This window comes from Tympanuchus pallidicinctus, unplaced genomic scaffold, assembly GCF_026119805.1.
Source record: "Tympanuchus pallidicinctus isolate F22 unplaced genomic scaffold, pur_lepc_1.0 scaffold12, whole genome shotgun sequence".
Lineage (NCBI taxonomy): Eukaryota > Metazoa > Chordata > Aves > Galliformes > Phasianidae > Tympanuchus > Tympanuchus pallidicinctus.
The window spans coordinates 6,923,245-6,950,651 of record NW_026294637.1 but is presented as its reverse complement, the minus strand read 5'-3'; the positions used below and the strand labels follow the sequence as shown (position 1 = coordinate 6,950,651).

The window sequence follows — 27,407 nt, the reverse complement described above, 5'->3', positions numbered from 1 at the left end:
TGAGAAAATTGGCGCCGAATGATTCCGCACACAAAGCAGAAAACTTTCATTTCCTGCAGGCAGGATGGAATTGACTGTTATATTAAGACTTCAGAAGGAGCACTGCCCCGGAGTAATTTCACTGCTGTCAGGCAATGTTGACATCTAGATTAACCTCTGTGCAGTGAATTTTACAGCAAAGCTCATTGTAATGCATGGGGGGTATCTCCTGTAAATCCCAGCTGAAGCCCACAGTGTCCCACCCTTCTGCACAAGAGAAAGGGTTGGGGGGCAGCCACTATCATTTCTGACCCCAGCAGAGCGTGACTCTAACCTCATCCAGGCCATTTCTGCTGAAACTGATTTCCTCTGCCACAGTGACAGTAGTTCCAGACAGTACTTTTTTTTTTTTTTTTTTTTAATTCCCAAAAGAGGCTTACATCACAAAGCTGACTTCTTTTTTTGTCAGTGACAAACAGCTCCCTTCACACATCCACCCAACAACACAGATCCAATTAAAAAGCGCTAGTTAACTAGTGGCAATTAGCTGCTTGCACTGATTAACTCCAAAACATGCAATCCCTGCAGTGCAGCGATCAGACCCGAATGGCAGATAAACTCCCAGCTGTCAAGAGACCATGGCATCCAACCCTACTCACTGGCCCACAGGTGCACTATTGGCTCTGCCTACCAAACCAGAACTGTATGAATTTAAAAAGTGAACAGTGCAAATCAGAGGATGTGGCAAAAGAAATCTCCTGACTCCTGAACTCAGTGCTCGTGCTGTTAAGATGGAAGTTTAGGCCAGAACCAAGCTCTGTTGTCCTTTAGTATGAGATCAGGCCAAGCAGCAAGAGTTCCCAGGCAGGAACATCACAGCTTCTTTGCACTTTTACTTGTAGAGACAATCCTTTCTGTGGTAGACAAGATACACCTCTGAGATCTACTTCTTCATGGAAAAACAAACCACTAACATCTAAAAAACTGGAAGAGGAAGGGAAGGGAGTTATTTGTTATAGCTGGACCTTCTCCTTCATCTCCTCATTTTCAAACTCCGATATCGCTCTACAGTCTTATGCAGAAAGACACAGGCTATCAGGTGCAGAATAGATTAGTCACTAACCCTAAGGGCACAATCTCTAGTTCTAGAGAACTACTAGTTCTCACACCCATCCTTTCACCAGTAGTTTTCTTTTATGTGTTTGTCAGAGTCTTTGGGTCACCTATGAAGAGGTGACATGCCTGTAGTTCACCTCATCTTCAAGTGGAGTTGTGTGCCCCTGGCATTTCTGAAATCAGTCCCATCAGGAAGATTTCTTCAGACTAACATTTACTGTTCCCAATCAGAGTACAGCTGAAAAGGCTATCCAAGGTTATAGAGAAGGTCAAGCTGTTGCTTTGGACTGAGGAAGGAATTTGATGGACCAATTTAACCACTGCAGCACATCAAAACCTGGTGGCTTCATTTAAAAAGTAATCAGTATTGTATTTCACTTTAGACATCCGTGCATTAGTGTTCTGCAAATATGATTTCCTCTTTGTTTGCATTATTGATGCCATAAAATGTCAGACACATTAAAGAAAAAAAAAAAAAGAGGCCAACCTTTGGGGTTTGGAATGATTCTGGTTGAATTGCAGTTGGGTTACTTTTCCTTTTATTTCCCATGATAGTGATGCACTCTTATTCATTCTGCTATTGCTTTACAAAGAGTTCTCTGTAAGTGTATTTATTCAGCCAACCATATTTCAGGAAATGCATAACCTCAATTTTTTATTTTTTTTTTTTTTTTTTTCTTTATGTGGAAATATGTGTGTGGTTGGGGGGGGTGGGGAGAGGAAGGGTGTGGGAAAATGGGAGGGTGGAGCTTTTTAAGAGCCTTCAGATGCCTGGCACTGAGTTGTTTTTCTGCATTGCTGTGTGACACCCTTTTGCTCCAGTGGCTGGATTGATTTCATCTCAAGAATTGACTTTAGTGATTGTGATTTGAGGCCTTATGGTTTCGCTCTGCCCAGAATCATAGTCATCTGCTGTCACCATTCAGCAGCCATCTGCTGTCCACAACGGTGCCTAGATGTCTATACCACACAGATTACACAGTACTTGAGTCTCAGGCATGTGACAGTGCAGTTCTAGCTCCTCCGTGTCCTTGAACATTGGTGAGCTTGCTGATTTAGTTTGGTTCCTAAAGTCCTCCTCACTTGAGGCTCCCTAACTGCTGTTCCCAAGGCAAACACTATTATCTGTTAAGTGCTTTTTCTCCCAGATTATTAAAGAGCACAGGCTTTAGTAGCCATGTACCTTCTATGTCAGCTGTCTATAACAAATGCTGATCTATTGTTCAATATTTCTATGATCTTTTTGGAAGAATATTCTCTCTTAAAGTGAGAAAAAAGCATCCTCCTAATTTCTGCACTAGTTTTTTGTTCCTTACCTTTTCAAAGAATTTTGACAGGCCAGAGAGAAAACTTGTCTGTCAGTCTGTCCTGTTAACTTGTTTCTGCTTTGATGCACTCACCAGGGAGCTCAAACATGTGGTTTGCGTGGTTTCCCACCAGCTTACCTAGCATGAGAATTAAAGCATCTCTGTCTTGAAAGTAAAAGCAGAATAGGGTGGAATTCTCACTCCTTTGCAGTAACTTTCATCATTGGTAAGATTTCTCTTGAGCTTTCATCCTTGCAGTGATGACAAGATTTGGGAGGAAGTTGAGAAGGATGCGATGAAGGAATTTAAGGAAGACACTCAACTAGGAGCAGGACTTCAAGGTTATCTGATCACCTGCTAAGCCCTCCCTTGCTTCGTAAAACAAAAAGTTCTCAGCTTTCCATTAGCAGCTTCTGTCCAGCTTTCATGTTCATATTCCTGTTTTGGTGGCCTTCAGAAGGCCTCCAGATTTTCTTATCTCCACAGATCTATCTCTGGGGTATTCAAACAGCCCAAAGAAGAGGCAGTTTAGTCTGAATGGGCATTTAATTCAGCATCCTTCTGCTCCTTTTTCAAAGGCATAAAGATGGTGAAAGTGTCAAGACAGGAAAAGTAGTGCAGTTTCTTTTTAAACTGAAATATTTAAGATGACATACAGCAGTACCTATAAATATGCCTTAAAATGTTGAATGAGCACAAGAAGTCTATTTGATTTTGTTTTTATGCCTGTAATTTCTCTCACCAAGAATTCAGCTGTTACTCAGCCCCCAGCAGGTTGTTCTGATTGCTGGAGAGATGGTGAGGATTGATTCTAACTGGGATCTGTTTGACTCTAGCCTCATTTTTATGCACTTAGATTGAGACAATAGAAATAATCGGCAAGGGACTGAATTGTTGTTCCTGTGTAACTAAATGTTCTTGTGCAACAGCAAGCTGAACTCTGAAGGACTTGAGCACCCATAACTTTGTCTGAAGTCAGTGAAAGCTGTGGATACTGAAGATCACTGAGATGTTAGGAAGAGAACAGCAGGAGAGAAGTAAAATTCTATAAGGGGATGGGGGGGGGGGGGAGGGGAAATCCCACAACACTGTATGTAAAAAGAGGTAAGATGGTTTATAATATGAAAAATCCACTCTTGTAAAAATAATAATAATGATAATAATCAGAAAAATAAACAGAATCCTGTCAGCAAAGAAAATTGGCCAGCAAGACCAGAGCAAACCTCTTTCTTACAAATTTCCCCTCACTTTTAATGTCCTTTGTCTCTTTCTGCTAATATAAGTCAAATCTTGTCTTATAGCTTTCAAGTAATCTGAAATTAATGTAAAAGTCATGTCTGGGAGAGGGAAAGAGAGATCAAACCCTATAGGATGATCTAACAGCTGGGTAGCCCAGTGTCTTTTCAGTGACAAATGTTTGTTGCATTTTTTTTTTTTTTTTTTTTTAAGCCCCTGTTTGAGGTTCAAGTATGATTCACAACAACAGCAAACTACTTCAATCCTCAAGAATAACAAAAACAACCGTTATTAATTTGGGGGGGTTTTCCATGTCTGACCAAGTGCTGGAGCAGCTTCCCTGCGGATCAGCACCGCGGACAGCAGCCCCACCGGCTGTGCTTACTTTCATTGCCAGGCCCCAAATCCTTGGCTGATATCTAACAATTAATTTAAGACAACAGTCATTCCCAGAGTTAAACCCTCTAACACATTTTTTTCCCCACATTATTTTTCCACCACCACGTTTAAGTCTCTTACTTAGAGTGTGAAACGTTATCTTCTAGGCTATGGGGACAGCCTGGCATACTGAGAATAACTGTTCTGTTACAAGTTCAGAAATTGAGCATTTATTTTAAAGAGTGAATCATGTGATTTTTTTTTCTTTGTCTATCAGCTAAATTTGCTGTTTGTAAAGCACAAGGAGACAAATTTATTGGAAAATTCAAAGCAAGGGGCATAAAAAAAATACTGCTTACCCTGGAAATCATTTCCAGATCAATCTATAACAAAGTCACGTTACTATGTAATGTAGAACTGTCAGAAAAGAGTCAGCCAAAAATGAAAAGCCAACTCCAAAAGAGCAAGCATCAACAGACAAAGCTCCGGATGGAGATTCAGCTATATCTTGCATTTTAAAAAAAAAAAAAAAAAAAAAAAAAAAAAGTTTCTTCAGTATTCAGATTTCTCAGTTGGCATTCTGAGAATTTCATGTTTTTTTCCAGATGATATTGTAGAGGATATGACTTAAATTTAGGGCTGAACATCTCCTAAACTTTGTCATCTTCATGAGAATCTCTTTTAAAGGGGCATGAAGGTCCATACACTGATCAAGAAAGGTGGGGTATTACTCCCTAACATATACATCTTTCTGTAAGCAGTTCTCTCTGTACTCCTTCCTCTACATCCTCCCCGGCAGTGACTGGCAGTCATCACTACAGGACCAGCCTGAGACATGCTTGAGACACAGGGCCTGAGAACTTGTGAGTAACAATATTGAGAACAAGGAATTGTGGTCATATTTCTGATGCTTATGTCCATCCAGAAGTCAGAGGGTGTGCACTTGCAGTGGACTGCAAAGGATGACATAATAATGAGCTCAGAGAATTAATGGAGGTGAAGGAAGGGAGCAAGGAAGTCTGCTGGAAAGCAGGGAGAGGAAGGAAATGGTCTGGGATTCAACTGTGAGAGGTCAGACATCACGAGGGTAGTGCAAGTCAGATGTGAGGCAGAAGGCAATCCTGATCAGGGATGACTGTGAAGAAGCAGTTACTACAAAGTGATGCATGTTCACCTGCACGGTTCCTGAAGACGTGGAGAAACCTTGCCAGGCTTCTCTCAGGGCCTTCTTCTCTGCAAGCACTATCATTTTCACTATGTTTATTCCTCTGACAGCTCTGTTTCCAGCATAAACAGGCTGCCTTGTCTTTGCGCCCCTTACAGCCTCTGCTCAGCTCCCACACTCTGCCAATTCCCTGGGTGAAAGCAAATTGCCTTTTCTTCTTCTACTTTCTTTAAAAAAAGAACAACAGTAAGTGTCCTTTAAATTTTCAGTTAAACTGGAAGGCAATTTCTTGCATGAGAGCTCTGTCTAGATAGGCTTACAGCTGAACAAAAATAAATAAATACACCGAATAACCTCTCCCATGCCCACCTTGTCTTAACAAAGTGCTACTTGACAAGTGTTATTTCAATAGAAATTTTTGAACAGGCCAACTGACACTGATTCAGCCTTCAGCAAGGACTACAGCTCCCTCTGTCCCTTCTGTGTCAGACAGGAAGGAGGCGAAGTTGCCCAAGGTTAAGAATGCACACCACCTTCCTGGGCAAAGATTGTACGGGGTCTTCAAGCCATGTTCTGAAATAGATTTCAGGGTCTCCAATGTGCCTCCTGTGATTTCTGTGTGACAGCTGTGTTTGGTTGCAGTGTTGTCATCCAGCAGTGGTTTGCGAGTCTATATGATGACTGAGGCAGAGAAGCCACTGTGGTCACCCATGCTGGCACTCTCTTTACAAGGAGAAACACCATCCTTAGAACATTACAATCAGGGCACTGCTCCTATACTCAGCTGAATGCTTCAGCCTCACAGGCAGGCATGCCCCCCCACAAGGTGCTGATCTACGTTTCACTCTGGCAGAATTGGAGCTACGAGAGGTGGATGAGGCTAGATCTCAGAGGAAAGACATTTTGATAGAGATTGTGTTGTTACTATTATTTAAACCAGCTTGTTTTAATCTCTGTTAATATTAGTGAAAGTCTGCATAAGCAGAAAACAAATCCTCTGGTGATGCATACTGAATTACTTTTGTTTTAACCCCATGCCCTAGTCCATGCGTTTGCTTAGTTTGGGGTTTCCTTTGCGCCTTTCAATTTCTATTTGCTGTTTTGCAACTGAATTTGCTGGTTCTCAACCTTTTCCATGCTGCACTCTCCCCCTTTTCCAAAACCTCACTCTTCTCCCCAGCTGGGAACAATTCAAGATATCCCTATAGAAAGAGCCCAGCAAGAGCATCATGGCTGCTATTTCTGCCTGCCCAATCCACCTCCACAAAGCAAAGAAGTAGCCTGATCTGCGTATTGGCCACTGTAGGGTCCCTGCTTCTCCTCTACCTGCCACATTGTATGCATTAAGCACACTGCCACCATGGAAGGGGATGACTGATACAGCGCTAGTCAAACTTAAAGACTTTTTAAATTCAAGATTTGCAATGAGGTCAAGGGACCTTTTGAAGTGCTGAGGTATTGACTCTCTCCCAGACCTTCCCTTCCTTCCTGCCCTTCCTTGTCCCTAATCCTCTCCCCAGCCTTGAAATGAAACAGAAAATTATTTTTTTAAAACTGCGTTAATATGTTATGTTTAGTATAAACAATGATTTTATGGCATCACCAAAGGTCATTTTTTTCATCTCTACGTTACCACCCCAGCTTCTGAAGCCACATGCCTTCTTCTCCCTCTAGTACTACTGGCCCTCCCTTTCATTCACCGTCAGCATTCCCCCCCATTCACCACAGCACCTCACACCCAGAGATGTGCATCAGGTTCACCCAATGAGCGCTGGAGAACAGATTTCCCACCAACTGGAACCATTTCCATGTTCAAAATAGGCAGTTGCTGCAAATGAAAAGCAGACTCATTTCTTATGTAATTTTTTTTTAAAGCCTTTTATACCTATTTACATGTGTGCGTGCACCATGTGTACACAGGGGTATCTGTGCATACAGATGCACAAGAATCTCTCTCTCTCAAATATGAATATATTGTATGTTAGAGCTGTAAATATTCCTTGGTCACGCGTCTATGTCTTCTTCAAAGTATCATATCTCCTCAGTGTTACGTTAACAACTCCACTTACTGATCGATGAAACTGTGTGTAGACCTGTACCCTACTGACATAGTTTATGTAGCTCTCTCTTCTCAAATAAAGTACAAAACTACTTACTAGCTGGTCCTGCTTTCTGTTCTACGTCGGATATTCTGCTTTAATTTATAAAAACCTACGCTGCTGCATTTTCCAACCATCCCCACAGCAGAGGCACATCCACACCATACTTTAGACCTGGTCAACAAGTATGACAGCTATAACAAAATATAGTAATCTATAGGTGAAATGTTGCCTCAAGTACTTTAAATGACCTTATTCACTCTTCCCACCAACTCCCAGGCGCAGCCTTCAACAACCCCAGCTCACTTCCAGCCCAGTAGAGATGACAGAGCCCGTGCTGCTTTTCCCCTGGCAATGGTGTCCACAGCCCTGGATTAAGCAACTCCTCACTGTGCAGAAATTTCTCTGTGACTTAAAAAGGAGTCAGTAGCTGCCCTGTTGTGTTGTTGGTTTGTTGTTGCCTGGAGAGCTCAGCACCTGAACTCAATACCCCACATAAACCTTGGGGCAAGGAACAAGATTAAAGAACATAGCAAAATTCACCCTTGTCACCATGACTCTTGACATTGGTTTCATGGAGAAAGCACCAAGACCAGAGGATATTTCACCACTGCAAGCTGAAAAAAAAGCCTTTGCACAGCTACACTTACAGGGCAAAGCCATAAAGGTGATTTGTGAAGTAACGTTTAATTTACTGCAAACGACACCACACTCCAGCTGCCAAGAATTTGACTGACAATTTCTATTTATTTATATCCTGCTATACAATATCTGCATTAATGTTGTAAATTTTTCTGATTGGAATTTTACAGTGTCTGCCTCGATATTTATTGATCATAAAATAATCTGCACAACCTGCTATATTCAAGGCAGGGAGAATGGATGCCAGAGAAATCATTTGACAGGATTTGGGTACCTGTGTCCAGGTAACAGAAGACGCTCAGATGGTGTTTTTACGGCTTTATGTATTAATCAAGAACCAGCCTTTTGAGCTGCTTTTCTGCCATACCCCCAAAGCCTCTTCTGAAACATTTCCAAGAGCCTGCTATTGGTTTATCTACCAGCAACTCCATATGGACCCTGCAACTTGCCTCATTTGCAGCTTCTCACTCTTGAGAAATCCCACCTTCACAATGAAATCTGGTATTTTCACAACTGTTCACTAAAACAGCCTATGAGGGAAGGATTTGGCTTTTTCAACAGCAGTGAGACCACCCTGTATCTTTTGATTTTGGCAGGAAAAGACAGAAGCATAAAATTTCTGCCCACAAGGGAAAAATTATGAAACGTGGTCTCACCTGGGAGTTTCCCTATTGCCTGGTAAACAGTCTTCTCTTTCATTCACAGTTTCAGCTATGCAGCTTTCCAGCATCTTCAGTGGATTCTGCCTCCTGAATTTGGGCTTTTTTGTTGTTGTTGTTTTTGCTAGAAGAGATCTTTGGTCCCCTGCAGAAATCAGAGTAGTGCATGCTGGAAGGAAGCACACAAGTGTATCTGCCCGTGTGCTCTTGGTCACAGTTAAGCCCACCTTCCATTCATCAGCATCATATAATCACTAAGGTTAGAAAAGACCACAAAGATCATCAGCTCCAACCATCAACCCATCCCCACCATGCCCACTATGTCCCTCAGAGCCACATCTCCACTGTTTTTGAATACCTCCATTGACACCACCTGTCCTCCCTGTCCACCCCTCCTTTGTACAAGGCAGCACCCAAATCTTCCTTCCCTTCAGCTTCTGTAATCTGCCATTGCAACACCTGTGCAAAGACCCTTGGCAGCCATGTCAAGCCTGCAGGTGTGCACATACATACATACACATCCCTACTAATCCAGTAAGGACATCACCAGCTCAGGACACACAGATTCTCATCCACCCTTCTGCTGTCCCCAAGGCACCCTTCCTTTGAGTACAGACACCTTCTCTCTACACGAATACACGTCTCATGCCCAATCCACCACACAGATACCTTCTCCCAGTGCAACCCTTCTACAAACCCAGCACACATACACCCTGCTACTCCTGCCCACCACTCCTCTGCCTGCTCCTGCTCTCATTCATTAAGAGCCCAGATTTAGCTCTCTCCTCTCCCCATGAATGCTGCACTAGCTATTTATTCCTGCTGCTTTCTAAGACCCACAACCTCACCCCTCATTAAACAGCTTTCTCTTCTCTACATCAGCATAACAAACCAGAGGCTGACAGTTTGCATTTTAACCTCATTAGCTGTGGCCTGGCAGCTTGATGGACAAGGTTCCCTTTTGCTATTGATTTAAGGCATTTATGCAATACAGACCCTTTGAAATTCATTAAAAATACAGTAAAAGAAAACAAAAAAACCTCTTCTATGTGACCAAGTTCCCTAGGAATCCCCCCATAAAATGCCCCCTCTCAGTGCACATTAGAGGTCCCTGCTATTTGTCTTTGCCTATCCTGGATGAGGTGGTTACATGAGTGTGCAGCAGCTGGCGGAGCATCTAATGGAGCTGGGAATAAAACCACACCAAAGTAAAACAGCAGCTGAGGCTGCCTACAACTGGGCTGTCACAGCAGCACATGCCCTGGATCAGACAGCATCCCCTATGGGCAGGGAGGCAAAGAAAGGACGGGTTCTGCTCGAGGCTCCCTGCACTTCATTCCTGCCACAGCCACTGTCAATCGGCTCAGGCATACACAGTAACCTTTTCAAGCTCCATAAAACCCTTCACAGATTATCCTTTAGAAAGCAGGAGAGGGAAGCAGACCCCTCTGTCCCCTCCGGGCAGATGGAAGAGAGAGGTCCTGGCCTTCCCCCGGGTTGCAGAGCTCCAGATGAAAGGTTAACGGCACGATGCAATCATAAGGTACAAGCACAGGGCAGGAGCAGGGGAAATTATTTCCTGCTGAATTGTGGCTGCCGTTATTCCCAGAGAAAAGCAGCGGGTATTCAGGAGCTTCTCATTAGCCAGCATGATTTCCATTAGGCTGTCTATTAACATTTTGTGGCCGTAATAAACACCTACATAATTAACACAAAAAATGAGCTCTCTCTAGGCTAAGACAGGAGGCCAGAACAAGCTGGGAATAGCAGAGACAGGTTGGTTCCTGCCTGGAAATTTCTGCCTGCAAAGGAATTGCTCCTTCCATCCTCCCATGACAAATTCCCTTAGAGTCAGGATTTAGTGTTCCAGTCTTCCTGGCTCAGTCTACACTTACCTCTAGCATGCAAGCCAGAACGCATTCTTACAGAGCAGGGTAGAATTTATCTTGCAGATCCCACCGGGGAAATTTGGGGCAGCCCGGTATTCCCCAGTCCCCTGCCACAGCAGTGTCTTCCTCCTAAAAACTGATGGGGCAAGAAATACCTTGGGAAACACGCGTGTGATCCCAGCTAGCAGACGAGCCTCAGGAGCTCATAAAAGGCCCCCATGGAAAGAAGATGGGCTTATTACAACTTGAGCGTGTTTACAACCATGAAGTACTCCAACACTTCAGGTCTGCAGTGAATTAATGGAAACATTGCAACAGAGAGGGAAAAACAGACCTGCCTAGTGCATCCATCACTGGCTTTCCGTGCCTCCTCCATCCTGCTCCATGCCTTAACAGCCATTTCTGAATATTGCAGTCACAGGGGGAGCTTACAGGTTGCTATGACTCCCCCCCAACCCCTCCTCCCCAGCTAATTGCCAACAGTGCCATGGGTAACCCCATGCACGGGAGGCTGAGGACGTGTCACTTTGACAGGGCTGCCTGTCCCTCGCCTCTGGCTTCAGACTTCTCCTACTAAGAATACGTGTGCCCTTTATCATGGCTTTGAAATAGAGAGAGACACTTTGGAATTCAATTAGTCAAACAGTTGCCACAGCAACAAAAACATATAAACTTAAATGATTTATACTTGCAGACACCACTTCAAATAGGAATAAATTTAATACAGCAGCTGGGAATGAAATGCATTGTACAATAAGAAAATTGTATTTTTTCTCTCCCCGATGATAGGCCTCAAGGTCTTAATGCAATATAGATGAAAAAAGATATTTGGGCAGAAGGAAGCAGAATACATTGTGCTGTATGTACAATGCCTGCTTGGAGAGTACAACACATAATGAGCACGTACATCTAATCACAGAGCTCCAATTCTGTTTGCAGACAGCCACAGATCAAAGATTGCAGCTAGCAAATTGACTGCTTGGTTTCACTTTCTTTCTTTGACTCCCTTCCATTTCATGAAACCTTTCCTGTCAGCCCCCGCCCAGGAGTGAAACAAATCTAACCTTATTCCAGCAGCTTCTCTATCTGCTATAGAGCCAAGTCCCAGCTTGGTAAAGCGAGATTTGTGCCTGTGTTTATTTTCAAGCAGAAATGCTTTAGTTCAAGCACAGTTCTAAGATTCAAAGTAGAAATTAATTCCAAGGAATGTGCAGGAAAATATTTCCTCTGCAGGAAAACTGCAAAAGCTTGCAAGCAGATCTAGAATAGCCTATCCAAGTGATAGCCACCCACAGTAGTTTTGCCCATGACAGGCTGGGTGTGTGGTGAAAGCCACCTTTCCTGCAGCTCTCTTTTGATTCCAGATTCTCTGGAGTCTACCTCAATTGAGGCACCAAAGCCAGCTGCTGTCAGTGCTTGGCAGTGCCTGGATCAGTAACAGACAACATCCAGAGCAAAACGAAGTGGCTCCAACCACTGCCCTTTTACCATTTACCATCACCCACACCACCACCCACCGTTTTCCTAGGAGGCATTTTGGAAGCCATTGCCTACACCCAACAAAGCCTGATCAACATCGAAATGCACTACCTGCAGTGGGAAAGAGGTTTTATTCTAACCATGAACAAATACACAAACAGAAAGGCTGCAATTCTACCAGAAGTCACGGGCTCCTCAAAGGAAAAAGAAGAAGAAAAAAAAAAAAAGCAAAAAACATCACACAGTGAGGTTTTTTTGCTTGTTTTAGGCAGGAGGTCAAGAGTACTGCTCATCATCAGAGCTGGCAGGTGGGGGAGAGAGTTCATGATGCTTTGGGCACAGATCTAGATTAACACCTGCAATTCCCTTTAGCAGCTTTGGAAAGGAAAGCATGCAGATGCAGAACAACAGCTAAACAAAGCTAATAATGCATTCATATTTATGTAGACAGGAAGGAAGCTCAATTGCCAGGAGAGTACTGAGGTCTACAAGTGTAAATACATACCAAATAAGTCAGCTTGATGAGATGCCAAGTTTGTTCAGCAGAGTGTGGCACTTTACTGCTGAAGTGCTCCTGTAGCAGGGAAACCAGGAAGATGTCAAAAAGGTCAATGGGTGAAATGTGTAGCTCCATTAAGAAACTATGAAAACAAGTTTGTATCAATACGGTTTAGTGCTATGTTTCTCAATTGCAAAGTGCCCATTGGTCCTGCCATACTGAAGCACAAACATCTTGCTCCAGAGCTCTGTGTACTGTTGATCTACAGCTCGCAAGGCAAAAATAGAAAGAACACATTTATAAACAAAGGAGCAGAGTTACTGAGTTTAACAGCTGGAAGGCTCCAGATTTCATGCACAAACTCACAGAAACAAATTCTGTCATCTGGCAACACTGAGATAACCAGGGTTGTAGATGTACAAAGATGATCCATGAGGATGTACCATCCTCATAGAAGGCACCTCTCTTCTAAACAGGGGACAAGAGATCTGGGCTTGTTCAGCCTGGAGTAGAGAAGGCCCCATCCCTAAAAGTGTTCAAGGTCAGGTCAGAAGGGGTTTTGGCAACCTGGTCTAATTGAAGTTATTCCTGCCCATGGCAGGGGGCTGGAAATCCATCTTTAAGGCCCCTTTCAACTGAAACCACCTGATGATTCTATGATGTAGTGAAGCCACTGTGTGAAGATTTGCAGGACACGTATCACCAATATTTGGCTACAAAAAGTAAATTAGTAGTTTTACAATATCTCTGAGCCTCTTCTCTCAAACTGGACCATTCACAGGCTCTGAGTCAAGGAAAGCTACTGTACATAACAGTACAATGCATCTCTTACGATGTTTAGAGCCATCACAATATTTAGACCATGAATCAACCTTCCACAAAGATTACCAAAGATCCTGAACAGTTAGGGGATAGAAGTAGAACAAAAAACTAACATTCAACTTGTGAAAGCAAATGTCTTGACTCAGCTGGGAAGCCCCCTCCATCTCCCTTTTCCTATGAAGGTAACATCTGTTCTACAACTTCCCTGCTCCATCTCTCTTCAGTACAATAGCACGAAGAACAGCAAGCTGGCATGTCCAACCCCACGCCACTGCTTCTGGATTAGAGGACGAAGCAATTCAGCAGCCAGCTCCCCAAGCCACAAACTACATTCATCATCATCTTTACAGGCCCATACACAGCTGGCTCTCCTGATGATAATGTGTTCTACAGTTTCCCTTGCTGGCGTGGCTTATGTTAATACTCCATTAACATTGCTAATCAGAGGCAGACTTCTGGCAGCATCTCCAGGGGATGAGCAAATGTTGTCCTATGCCTTTTACTTTAGGAGATCAGACTTTCAGATAAAATCCATTCCTAACATCTCTGATTTCAGCAATTAAATGAAGTTGCCACATCTGGGAGCTGTTCAACGCTGGATGCGTGTGCTTCTCACTGCTCCAGAATAAGCCCTTTTAAACCCCTTTTATGCCAACCCTCAGAAATATGACAGTTGGAACTTTAATTCACGTGGGAAATCAAAGGCTGCTAGAAAAATGAGATGAAATCAAATAGAAGATAAAAGGTACAGAAAGCCCTGAAGGTCCTGAAGGAAGCGCAGGCAGCTTCATCCCAAGAGATGAAAATCTTCACGTGGCAAACCTCAGTCACAAGGGATGAAAATCAAGAGACGTGATGCAAGACATCCACAGAGCCCCAAGCAGGTGCAAGGATTCCTTCTAACTGTAGTATGGCTACTATGTGTCTGATGCCCCCCCAAGTCCTTCAGGAGCAGCTTCCTAAAGGAGACCACCAGCCAATTGTCCAGCCTTAAAGATATCTTTGCCCTCCCTTTCTTCAGCACATGCCCGGTTCTGCTTACCCCACTCAGAAAACTAGGCCTTAGTTTGATCTAAGATCTTCACGGCCTCAATTTGCACCATGGGAGGGTCAGATTGGATATTAGGATGAATTTCTTCTCAGAGAGAGTGGTGGGGCATTGGCACAGGCTGCCCAGGGAGGTGGTGGACTCTGTCCTTGAGGGTGTTCAATGAGAGGGCAAATGTAGTACTTGGGGTCATGTTTTAGTGAGCAATATTAGCAGTAGTCAGGCTAGATGATCTTACAGGTCTTTTCCAATCTCAACAACCCTATCATCTATTCCTTCCTGTATTTTGGGAGTATTCTCAAACCTCCTATTGCATTGCAAAAGGAATTGATCTTTAATTGAATAAAGTAGTTCCAGGCACTTCGATATGTTCTGGTATCAAGAAATTGCCTGGAAGTTCTAGCCGCATAGATAATAGCAAGGCAACCTCCTTCATTAATACAATTTTCAAGCTACCCCAGATTTCAGGTGGACTGGGATTCTCCGTAAGACTCAGAGGGTAAAATTAATGTTTGTTAAATAGAGCAGGCAAATGCAAAAGCCTACATGGTGGAAATAAAGTTATTTCCAAAGAAAATATCATAAATGAGGCAGAACAAAACACAAACATTGGAAAGGAGACGTGCACCTCCCCAGGTCCCTCAGCAACATGCAACAGATGAGCAGAGAATGATGCAGCTGAAGTAGTGCAGCGAGTCTGATCAGCAAATTCATGCTCTCATTCAAACAGATGCATAAACCCATCTCCCAGCCAAAATTAGGGTATGCTTTCTCTCTGCTTTTCGCTTTCCTCTCCCCCTTGCAGAATTCCTCCACCTCTTGACATCTTGTCTTAAACGGATCTTCCATCTCAGGAAGTGAGTTCTCAGCGATACGCACATAAGGAGGAACAGCTTGGTTTTAACAAGCAGCTGCAGACCAGTCACATCTCACAGCAAAGCCAACTCTTGCCTTTCCCCCAAAAAAGCCAACTTAATTAACAGAAAAGAAGGAGAACTCACAAACAAACAACCATCAGAATCTAAATGATTAAGTGGTATATGACTCATAGCCATTTCTCCAGAGCTCCCCAGGCTTCACCAGAACCCATTTAGATGCACAGATCAGATACGCAGGAGCTGCAGGGTTTATTTCAAACACTTCAGGAGTGTGGTTTCTGCGCTCACTCCTTTTAAAGGTCTGAATTTCCATTTCAGCCGAGGATGTTCACCAGAGATGATGAGAACTGCGCACACATACAAGGTCCACAGCACACCCATACAACCTTCAGTCATGGCTCAGAAGTGATTTCTAATACAGTCATCATTTAATACAGTAATGTGCTTTGGAGCCATTAATTAACTCATTGTTCTCTTGACAAAACTCTCATTCCCTCCACCATTCACGTCTACCCAGAAGGACTGCACAGCACTGCATGTAGAAGTGCAAGGTTTCTGGGGGATGGAGCTGAGCAGACTGTGGGCAGGTGCTATGAAAACTTCCTTGCTCAGCACTTCAGAGCATCTCCATCGCCTCCTGCAGCACCAGTCCCAAAGCTTAGTTCAGTTCCCTGTGCCCAAAACAACAGCTACCACAGCATCCCCAATCTGAGGTCCAGGATTTGCTTTTTCTTGCCTCATTGAGAAACACCAATAAAGGGAAGATGAAAAATAGGTAGTGAAAAATTGCACCCGTTCTTCCTCTACATAATTTGTCCTCTCTCATTTATACATTATTCAAATGCGCTCACCAGATCATTTACAGTTTTGTTACATGTCTTCCATATGTCATAGCATGAGTGAACAGCTAGTCCATAGATGCCGCAGCTCTCCTCCCAGCTAGATGAGGGTTAACTGCCTCGAGCAAGAATTGAGACCCAAAATCTAGCGACGATGCGTGCCTCCTCTACTGCTCTGCAATATTAACTATTCTGCAATTCACTTCTGTTTTGTTTCAGCAGCTTCCCTCCTTGAATCATCAGAGAGCAAAATTGCTTCAAAAAAATACCCAGCTATGTGGAAGGCTATTTGGAGAGGGAAAGAGCAGTGTTTTACTTCAGATTTACATAGTGCCTAACTCACACATTTTGCTTGCAGTTAAGTCAACTAATGCATATTTCCTCCCCAGAGCCAGCACCCCAGGAGCCCAACCTCTGCTTTCTGTCATTATGGACAGAACACCATTCCTTACACACAGATATCTCTACTGCAAAGGTTTTCAGCTCAAGAGGGGATTTTTTTTCCCCAGTTAGGAACAGTAATGAATGGATTTTAGGTAAACTCAGGCCCCACACATCCATCTAATACTGCAGGTTAGTACTTCTGAAACCCATAATAGAGTGGTCCTGTCACAGCATATAACATCTCTGGGTTTGCCTAACATTACTGCATGCTCCATCCAGCAGATAGAGAGTACATTTGTGGGGTTTCCACTGCACTTGTCTCTCTCTTTTCACGCATACAAATGAATCTTAAAGTACAGATTAATATTTAAACAATCAGGACTACAAATATCTTCCAACCTGCCCAGACAAGAAAATTCTTGTATGGAAAAACAGAGCAGTGAAAAAAAAAATAAAAACAACATCTTTGCAAATAGGAATTTACTTTTCATTTCCGCTCCCTTTGATATAACTAGGATTAACTGCATTTCATCTCCTTCTAAAGGACACGTTGGGTCCCCAGCTGTTTTTTCCCCCCACAGTCAGTCCCTGGAGAACAAAGATTAGGAAGTTAAATGAGTATGGGAATCTCATCTTCGCTTTTAATTAATTTGAAACAAATACATGCTGATGACAGCACCAAAGCAAGCCTGCCAGAACTTTCTCCTTCTGCATAAGGAACCAAGCACCAAAGAACCTGGGATCTTACCACTGGCTTTAACCCTTATTTGCTGCAACTACAGCCCAAGAGTTGGGGTGGAATAAGCTTTGAGAGCTTTAGCAGTTGTCAACTCCATGCATCCCATGCAGACATCCTCTGCTCCAAGCAAAGAAGTGATCCAGTCCTACAGTCCCTTCCCCAATGGCTCTCAGAGTCCCTGGAAGAACAGCAGCGCTCAGAAATGCATCTCACTGGGTTGGAATCATAGAATTGCTTTGACTCTGAGGAGCCAAACTGATGTTTCTCTGCCTGAAGCCATATCTCCAGCTCTTCCACTTTGTGTTACGTGAGTCATAAAACTACAAACACACTTTGAGTTTTGATATGGAGGGGAAAAAAAAAAAAAAAAAAAAAAAAAGGAAAACCACCCTGGTCATCCTATTTTCTTACCAGCAGCAGTACTGGTGGTGTGTCAAAAGCTTTTTGACTCAGAGTCAGGCTGAAGCAAGATGATAAGTGTTCTGTTGTTCTGGTGCTGATGAAGTGAGCTATGGTAGGAATGAGAGCATTAGACCAGGGATACCGAAAAGCTATCTGGAACTGGAGGTTAAATCTGAAAACAGCCAACTCTAATTTTGGCAGAGTTTACAAGCGTTGGGGAAACCATTCTGCAGGGACTACAACCCTGGCTGTCAGAAGTAATAAAAGTTCAGCTCAAACAGCAATTCAGAGATGGTCAACTGAGAGGACAGGTAGGAAAGTGGTCTGGATTTACTGATCTGACAGCAAGATTCACTTACACTCAGCCCCAGCAAAAGGAAAATGGAGTGGGGAGCACATCTGCACTGGAAATTAAGCCAAAAGAAGTGGATAACGTGGGAGAGAGGCTTCATACCCATCAACCCATGTTAAAGGTCTTCAGGATAGACCTTAAGCACTACCACAGGGGAAGGAATTAGCTTAAGCACCACAACCCCCACTGGGGGCTAATTCAGTGGGTACCTCTCATCCATCACAGCTTTGTTCTGCCCCTCTCGTTCTTGTTTTGCCAGAACAAGGCTAAGCACAGTGACATGGGCTACGGAAGTAGAGATGACAACAGATGGGAAAGAACCACTCATGTGAGTGACCTTCAATACATAGCAACTCAAAAACCTACATCTAATTATGTTGCTGAGAAGCCAGGCACACACAGACAGCGAGCACAAAAATTTAAGAAAGAAAAAAAAATAAATAAGCATGCCTAGAGGAAGATTTTGTTTAGTGAAGACCTGAGGCACCAGCACCGCTACGATATGATTCTGTTTGTGCAGGTAACCAGCCCACAGTCTGAGGTTAATTTCAGAGTCTTCACAGATGCAGAAAAAGATTGCCTCACTTAAATTAAACAAAGATTCCTATAGCTGCTGCTGTGCAGTCGCTTCCCCTCTGCCACTGAGCACTGGCATATTTACATGGGGGCTTCTGTGGTTGGGTGCAAGCTGTTTTCAAGATATTTTTTTCTGCTTGCAAGGCAATCTATGAAAAAGGATGAGGCTGGATGTCTTGGAATGCAAAGCACTGAGCTGGATTTTAACCACAGCACAATAGCAAAAGGGTTATGCTTGGCTTTTTTTTATTTATTTATTTTTACTATTCAGCTGGTAGCAATAAACCAGCACTTGGCTCACTTCTTTACGGAGCGAAGTTCTTTATCTTGAAATAACAAAAGGAAAGAAAGGCCTGTAAAAGGAGGAGGCAGGCTTCTGAAAAGTCATTCTAGAAGCACAGCAGTTGTAACTGCTCTGCCTCCAACCCTTGCAGGGACAATCCTCCTGGGTTCCTTGGTGAGCCTGTTAGAATGTTAGATGTTAGAAAAGCCACAGTTCAGTCTTGTCTCTGGCTAGTAAGAAAAGCCTGGATGTGCCACGTATAGGGCAGGAGTACAACTTGAGCCAGCAGTAAAGTGTAGGGAAAAGCCCTTCTAGGCAGCAGCAGCACACAGTTTTGCTCATACTTTGCACAGATGCCCGCAGAAGTGCACTATTAGCAGCACCAGTGTCTGGAAGGATGATGTTCACCCAGAGGCTCCTAATCTGAGCATCCACTTAAGGCAGAGAAGAGACAGTCCTCAACAGCAATGAATAGAAAAGGCTTCTTAAGTAAGACTGATGGGCACAGACAGATCTTCTGGCGCTCTGCTTCGCCAGCTCCCAGATCTGTATCAGCATCACATACATTATATGGTCCTCTTTCTGGCTAGGGGCACAGTCATGGTTCAGTGTTTTAATTAGTCTACTCTAGGCTATCTCGGCCATAAAGGCTCACAGAGAGAAAGATAAACACTATGCAGAAATCATGTTAATTTATAAAATATTCAATTAAGAAAAACAAACAACATAAACTAAGATCATCAGAGCTAAAAGACGGGGAAGCCATCCTGCTGGGAGTCAGCTGCTTCTGGCCTTGGGCAGGAGAACACTTTCCTCCTCTACACTTCTTGCACCAGAAAGGCTCAGGAAGAACAGGGATGCCTGGGAGGTGAAGCTACAGAGCAGGTCCTGGTGCAGGAGGTGTTGGCAGCACCACCCAGGCCTCTTCACACCCTAGGGAGCGAGATCACTTGCCTTCAACTCATGTTTTTCAAAGCAAAGAGAAGCACAGTCCATCCCAAGTTAATTGATACGCAATGAACTCACATTTCTTCAAACTCTAGGCCCAGGATGTGCAGTTCAGATAAATGTAAACAGCTAAAGCTTAAAGCTAAATTTCAGAAGTTTCTCCTGCACCTCCTCCCTCCAAGACAGGCCTCTCGAGTCCTGCTGAGAAAGGACCGTTCAACGCAGGGGCTGAACTAGATGACCTTTAAAGGTCCCTTCCAACTCAAATGATCCTACAGTTACATGATTCTAAACGGGAGAGCAGATGGATGCTGGGAACAAGAGCAGCAGCACGTCCTACAGATACATTCAGAGCTAGATGTCATAAAGGAAATGAGGAGTGAAAAAAATCACCATGCTTAGGGATGGAAAGGTCCATTTGCTCTCTCTCCTAGCCCACCAGTGACAGATCACTCCTCTGTGCTTTGTCCTGTGTTTAATGACTCAAGCAAACAGGGCTTCTGTTTACTCTCTCAGGGAATGACTCTCCTGCTTCAGGAAACTCCAGGGGAAGAAATTTTGTGGTTGCTCCAGTTAAATAAATGGGGTGGAAAGCAAGAATGAGGGTAAATAGCACCTTTAGCCTGTTCTGTGCCTCTGGAGTATGTGGGGCAAGCTCAGCCTTCCCACCATCAGTACTCCAAGAAACCCTTTTTGTCAGTGTGGATCCCAGCTGAGAGCTCAGCATCAGTGCTGTGCAGATAGTCCTTCCCCGCCAGGCTGTGAAATCTGAGTCTGCCTGAAGCCCAGGAAGGCACAAAGCAGCAAGCAGAAAGCCGTCTGGGCTGATGGCCCTTGGCTTTCCTCCTACACCACTTCGCATCACTCTTCCTGCAGGCCCAGTGTTGCTTCCAGAGAGGGGTGAAAAGCAGTGACCTTATAAGCATTACAGAGCTCTAAGCCTCCTTTGGGGAACAGAGAGACAGGACTGCTCTGGCCTCAATACACTGCATGTGTTACTATCTAAGATTCTCATTATCTCCAATGGAAGCTGTGATTTGTTTCTCAGTTCTCATTTCTCTTTGCACACAGTTGCCTCTCTTTTAAAGGCAGCTTTTACTAGAAGCTTTGGCCTCAAAGGTTCTTCCCCTTCCCCCCCCCTTGTGTGAATTACAGATGTCACAAACACCTCTGACTTGGTGCATGGTTGCTCATTCAAATGCAGAGTAGCTGAGGGGGAAAACAAGTCTTTAGATCTATAGCATCCCCTGGGGATATCAGCTTAGGACACACGTGCGTGCCAGTGATAAGCCAAACTAGACACTGGATGTCACCAGCACTCCACTGGAAACACAGAGGAGGGAGCAGGTATCTGGCAGTAAAAACATCCACTCTTAAAGCAAAAAGTCTGGATAGCTAAAGGAAGAAGAGTTGGCAACGCATGAATTAGCGAGGATCATCTAACTATACCCTGGCCAGAATAAATCCAGCAAAGGAGATCCAACTGAGGAGGTGAAGGAAAGGGTGAAAGCAAATTTCCATTCTAGTTTGGAAGGACAAGCAAGACCAAAGAAGGTGCAGGAACCTCCCAGACATTCAAGAGACAACAAGCCTTAAGAAGTGGCAAAGAAAATGAATGGTGGGTTGGAGAAGTCCACTCTTTTCCCTGCAGATCCTAATTGCCATCACGTCTGGTGCTTTCAGGAAGGGTCCAACCTCACAACCACATCGTTCAGTTGCTTTCTGCAAAAGTGCCTGCATTACAACGTGCACAGCTGCTGGTCTGTGCATAACCCACGCTGGTCTGCCACACTGATAGCACACAAGTATGGATCTCCTCAAAGCTCTACAGGATTGCAGGCAGAATCCTTTGAATGCTGGAAGACTTAACGTTCCAAATCCTTACAAAGAGGCATTCCCATCTGTACCTTGTACATTCCTTAGGAGGAGGGATTCCCACCTGCAAGAGTACATTCCTTCTGGATGGAAAGAAACAGCTCAACTGCCCAACATAGACTTAACCAAAAAACAGAACGGAGTTCCCTGTGAGTGCACAGAGCTTTGGCAGCAACAGATGAGATTTGCATACACATCTCCCTTCTTACTCTGTCATAAACATTTGGGTGGAGACACGAAATACAACATCAAGCTCTGGACAGATGTGGCTTTATTCCAGTTCAGGTGGTGAAAGTTCCCACCACGCTTTTCCTAACATGAAGGGCTTTCTCCCTGGCTGCATAATGATGCAGCGTGCCCAGTTGCTATGTTTGGCCACCCCATTTAAGCATGCTCCTGTTGAATACCTGGCACTGCTGGAATTATGAGGAAGGCATGCACTAGAACTGACTGCCACTGTAAAGGAAAGCACGAGCTGACCTTCGGAATACAGAGGCATCAAATTAAATTATAACATTGCTGATAATCACCAGACCAAGGATTAAACTGATTGGGGCCCTGCCAGCGCAGATTTAGCTTTCATTAAGTTCTGCCCGCAAATCAGGCCTGCCCATACCCTTACTCTCAGAGTTATCATGTGCACAAATGCACAGAGGGAGAGCAAAAACCAAAGTACTTTGCTATTTAAAATTCTAATCCTTTCAAGGTCTGGAAATACCTGGGGTCCAGCTACAGCACCGCCTATACAACATCTGCCGTTAGAAGTGAAAAGCTGAAAGCAAATCATTTACATGAGGGTTTAAGAAGGATGCAGAGAAACTACAAGAGCAAGGATGTAATCAGCAGCACAGAAAAGGTCTGAAAAGAGCTTGTCGATCCCTATGAAATACAGCAAGAGGCTTATTTTTTTTTTCCTTGTGTGTGTAAATTTCCTAAACAACTGACCTAAATGAGTTCTTACCACGATCTGATAGCCTAGGACAACAGAGTAATCCTTCTAATAGGATTACAGGCTGTGCTAAAGGAGACTTCAGGCTTTTATGCTCTGCATTGTAATATGTATACGTGCACACAGATACCATGCCTAGCACCTGTAAAAATAACATTTTCCCCATTCACCCCTCTCAGTACTCAGACCTTCTCACCCCATCTCATTTTCTCCACAATTGCTATAAAGCAGTCATCAATCCGAGACTGAGAGAAGGGGGGGAAGAAGTCCAAGAGCTGAAATCAAAACTGGACAGATAGAATTGCAAGGAATTAGCACCCAAAGAGGACCATTTCTGCAGGGCTCCAAGAGGTCAGGCATTACCTGATGCCCTCCAGTGCTTCCAGCACTGTTCAGGAAGGCAGAATAAAATGACTGCCACTAAGGTTTGCAGGAGACACAAAAGCAGACACAGTGATTCAGCAGGAGGTCCCACAGAGCTTTGCAGACCTCCTGGTACGCCGGGCCTGTGCAAATCAAACACTTTCAGGCAAACACACAAGTGTGCACCAAGGAACAAACAAATTAGGACAGAGCTACCTTCCAGCTGTGGGAGGTAGGAGGGAGCGTCTGTGCAACAAAAAAGCAAAAGCAAAGCACTCCAAACAGCATTATTTTTTGATAGGGAAGTAACTGCATGAGCTCTCAGAGAATTACGTAGTCAGTAGAGTCTATCAAGGAGTCAGCCTTCAGTTAAATGCAAAGGGATGGGGAGCTGGCTTGCAACTTCAGACCGCACTGGTCAGACCGACGCCAGCACACCAACAGCAGCTTTCACAAATGCATTTTGCAAAGATCTTAAAGGAGTGGAAAAGTTGGAGATGGAGAGAATTATAAAGCCACCCGAGGAAGTGGGGAAGATGTTTTGCTGTGAGGGACTAAAAGGAGCATCAAAAAAAGACAGTTGTGAGGAACAGCAATTTAACAACCTCCAACAGCAGAGATCTCAAATACCAGACAGGTTTCTGCTTGCACACAGGAAAGCAGAGCAAGAACCAACAGCAGCTGGAAGATAAAAGCAGAGAACCCAAGTGGGAAAGCAAGCACTTTGTTTGCAACTATGAGGACAAAGAAGAAAGGACAGGTTCTCTTATGCCTTGAAATCAAAGACTGCAAAACAGCTGGTGGTACCCCTGGAAGGTGTCACTGAGCCAAACATACTCCTTTGCTCAATGCAGGAGAAAGCAAACAATGCTCAATGCCCTGCAATACGTCAGAGAGCACCATACATCAGGCACTGCTCTGCAGACAGGACTCTGCTGCAGGGTCACCTGGTCTGTGCCACATGGACTTCACCCACCTGGAACCACAAAGACATCTCACAGCTCAGCAGAGAAGTTGTTTCCCAAAGGAACAGGAGAAGCTTTTGAAAGATTTAGGGATGGTTTGTTACTCGTCCCGGAAAGAAGCTGCTGGAAACCTGGGTCAGCAGCTCTCCTGTGCTTGTGATTGAGGAGGTGACATCATGTAAATGACTGTGGTTGAAAGTTAATTTACTTTACATCCCTTATAAACGTGAACTATCTGGCCAAAGCATAATGCTTACAGAGTGACTGGGAACTGCTGAAGTATTTATAAAAATGAGGGATAACTTTGGACTAGCTGAAAGAGGGGATTCACGCTTCTCTCCTCCCTTTTTTTCCTTGAGGTTTCTGAGAAGGAAGCTGGGAGAAAAATACAAAAATGTAAAAGGCACACAAGCTCCAAAATCACCCTGCACAGCCCCATATGCACACCTACAGCATGCAACTAATACACAACCTAGCACTCCTCTCCCACAGAGCTGCACGCATCCCTCAGCAGTAGGGCTACATGGTCAGAATTAATCTCAAAAGGGAAGACAAGGAGCAGGCATGGGATCCCCTTCCAGATGCTACAAAAAGCCATTAAACATTCACATGGCTGAAAGCACTGAATGAAAAAAATACTCATGAAAGCAGGAGAGTTCCCACGTGCTCTTGGTGCAGGATTAAACCCATATTTTCTCCAGCTGGTCTCACCTATTGTGCTTCCCTTGCAACAAGAGACAAAACACAGAAAGGCTTAAGGTTGGAAGGGACCTTAAAGATCATCGAATCTCCAGACCTAAAGTCTGTGTCCAGACTCTTTCCTCTGAACAACCAGGCAAGCAAGCATCCCCACCTGGGGAACAACCCCATCTCATTCTCACTGGCAATAAGGAGGAAACTGCACAACAAAATCCTCACCTCACTTCGTTGCGGGCCATTTGAGCAACTGGGAAGCAGCCTCTCACCCACATGATCAACATTAATTCATAGAACAGCATGGGTTAGAAGGGACCTCAAAGCTCATTGTGCAGCACAAGAAAGCAATGACAGTACCTTCTACCAGGATACAAATGCTACAGAGCAATAAAAGATGACAAAGAACAAAATTTAGCTCACCCCTTCCAATGACCGGTGATGCCTCAAGAGGAGTGCAATCAATCTCTGTCCAGCTGCTGGCCCTTAAATGAGGGTGAGGAGGGACGGGCCCAGGGTCCACCCCTTCCAGTCAGTTGGGTACACTGCTTGCACCTGAGCTCCCTGGGTTAGCCACACTGGTGCTCAACTATTGGTTCGGGCCATGATTTCACTGCAATCATCTAGGTCTGATCCCCCTGCTGTGGACATTGTTGCCAACCAATAGATCAGGTGTCAGATGAATTCACTAAAATTCATCCCAATCCCATATCTGCCCCTCTTCCTCAATCCTCACTTTCTCCATTCCCAGCCCAGCATCGCTTCCCACGAGACCAAGAACACAGGGCTCCTCCTGGCAGCTCCCATCAGCAGCAAGTCAATTGTGGGAAGGGTTCTTAGTGAAACAGGTCTCTCTGCATTGTCTGGGTCTCAACCACAGCTCCCAGGCACACAAAAACCACTGGCTGAGAGAATGACAGAGCTGGGTGAAAAGCAATGTGACGGGTCACGCGTCCGGCAGCACCGGTACTTCAATAGCAATGTGGGGAATTTTGAAAGGCATTTGTTTATCGAGGCCATGTGCCACCGTTTGATTGTCTGAAAAACCCAGGAGGGCACCTAAACACAGTATCTCCAAGAGAGTGACAGTCAGGGCAGTCATCACTTGGTATTAAACAGACACCTTCAATACAAAGGGAAAAGACTACAAAAGAGGCATTAAAACAGCAGTTACATCTTCCTCTTAACCCTGATGCCTGTTTCAACTTCTCAGCCTGTCATTAGGGGCTGCCCCAGGGGACAGCACAGTGGATGAGCAGCATGAAGAGGCACAGGCAGAGAGCAATGCTGGTCCCCCAGCCCAGTGCAAAGCAGGGCAATGGCATGCAGCTACCAGCGCTCACTACCAACACCGGGCAGACCACCCTTTTCCCCCTGAAAGCAATGATAAAGCAAAGGTAAGGCTGTTTTTTCTCCATGCAAGAGGAATGCCATTGCTGGAAGTCTGCTCTCACATTTTTTGTTCAGGCCTGCACACTGGGAAAGACATCACAATGGCCTCAACTTCTGCAGGCTTGCTTCCAAGAATAGCTATTAAAAAACTTTGCAAATCCCATCCTGCCTGTTCCCAAACTTGGTACTGTTCTTTAAGAGAAACCAAAGGCAGAAAAAATGGTTTTACAGTATGCAAGCCTGAGCTTTTTCTCTCCTCTTTTACCACTTGGGCAAAGAGGCAAACAGTAAAAAACTCAGAGCCTTCAAGATAAAACCTGCATTCCTCATGCAGAGGACTCAGGGTTGGTTTAAAGCAATGAACAATTCCTCGTGTTCAAAAACTGCACTGTCAAACCTCCTCACAGAGCCATTCTGACAAGCTCAAACCATAAGCCCTGTAATGTTTGCTGACCAATAGCATTTTCAGATGATTCCTTCCTCTATTTGATTGTCACCAAATGCAAATATAAGTTTCTTCCAGATATTCTCATGCCCTGTAATGAAAGTAAGGAAGCCAGAAAATAATCTGAATACCCACGAACAGGCATTAAGACCATCTATAGCTATATTGCCCGAGTTTATCATCCTCTTTGACAACTCCACACAGGTAAACAAAATGTATTTTTACTGTTTTACACAACCAACATTGCATGCAGCAAGACAGAGCTTGAGGGCATCTCCTCCTTCAACTTCCAGGGATTGCAGCTGCTTGCTGTTTTCCAACACCTGGGCTGGTCCAAGCCCAACAGGGAGTTGGGGACAGGGATGTACTCCGCATCCTTTCCCACCCTGTGCTTCACAGTGAGGTTTGGCTGACAGTGTCAGCCAACAGCATAGATCAGCAGGGCTTTACGTGCCTGTGAAAGCTACATCAGTAAATGTACAGACGAGACACGGGAGAGCAGGGACATAAATATATATGATTAGATTCCCATTGGCTTCAAAGTTAGCTCGCACAGACTGCCTCTAGGCTGCAGCTTCCCAGCTAATTTAAAGCAACTGATACACACTTTCAAGCCTTCCATATATTAAAAAAGGGAGGTGCCCGCATCCCATCTCTCATCCTCTTCACGTGGCTCATTTGTAGCCAGGCTCTCTCTCGCAAGAGCCATCCAAGGACACCTCCTCTAGCTGCGTGGGGGGACCTGCATGTCTGCAATGCACCAACGCCTGAAAAGTGAGGGAATTGTGCAGAAATGAGCCTTTGTTCCCTCTCTCCTCTCCCAAGCATCAAGCGTGACCGGCTGCTGCTGCTGTCTGCAGCTCAGGTCCCACTGTGCAAACACCAGTCCCTGTGCTGGCTGGAGACACTGCCTAGATGCTGCAGAAACAAATGAGAATTTCACCTGGATGAGAAGTGCATAAATAAAACCGATAAAAAGTTTTAGGACTCGTGAAATGTGCATAAT

At 44.4% G+C, this 27,407-nt stretch overlaps 1 protein-coding gene across 2 annotated transcripts in view; it reads right to left on the bottom strand.

Moving 5' to 3' along the window:
- The window catches only part of AGBL1 (AGBL carboxypeptidase 1), a 478,919-nt gene that overhangs the window by 3,112 nt on the left and 448,400 nt on the right, over positions 1–27,407 (bottom strand). For both annotated transcript variants that reach the window (XR_008203809.1, XR_008203808.1), the window contains one exon: positions 8,579–8,726. The gene's annotated coding sequence lies outside the window, so the exon portion shown is untranslated. The remainder of the gene's footprint in view (positions 1–8,578; positions 8,727–27,407) is intronic.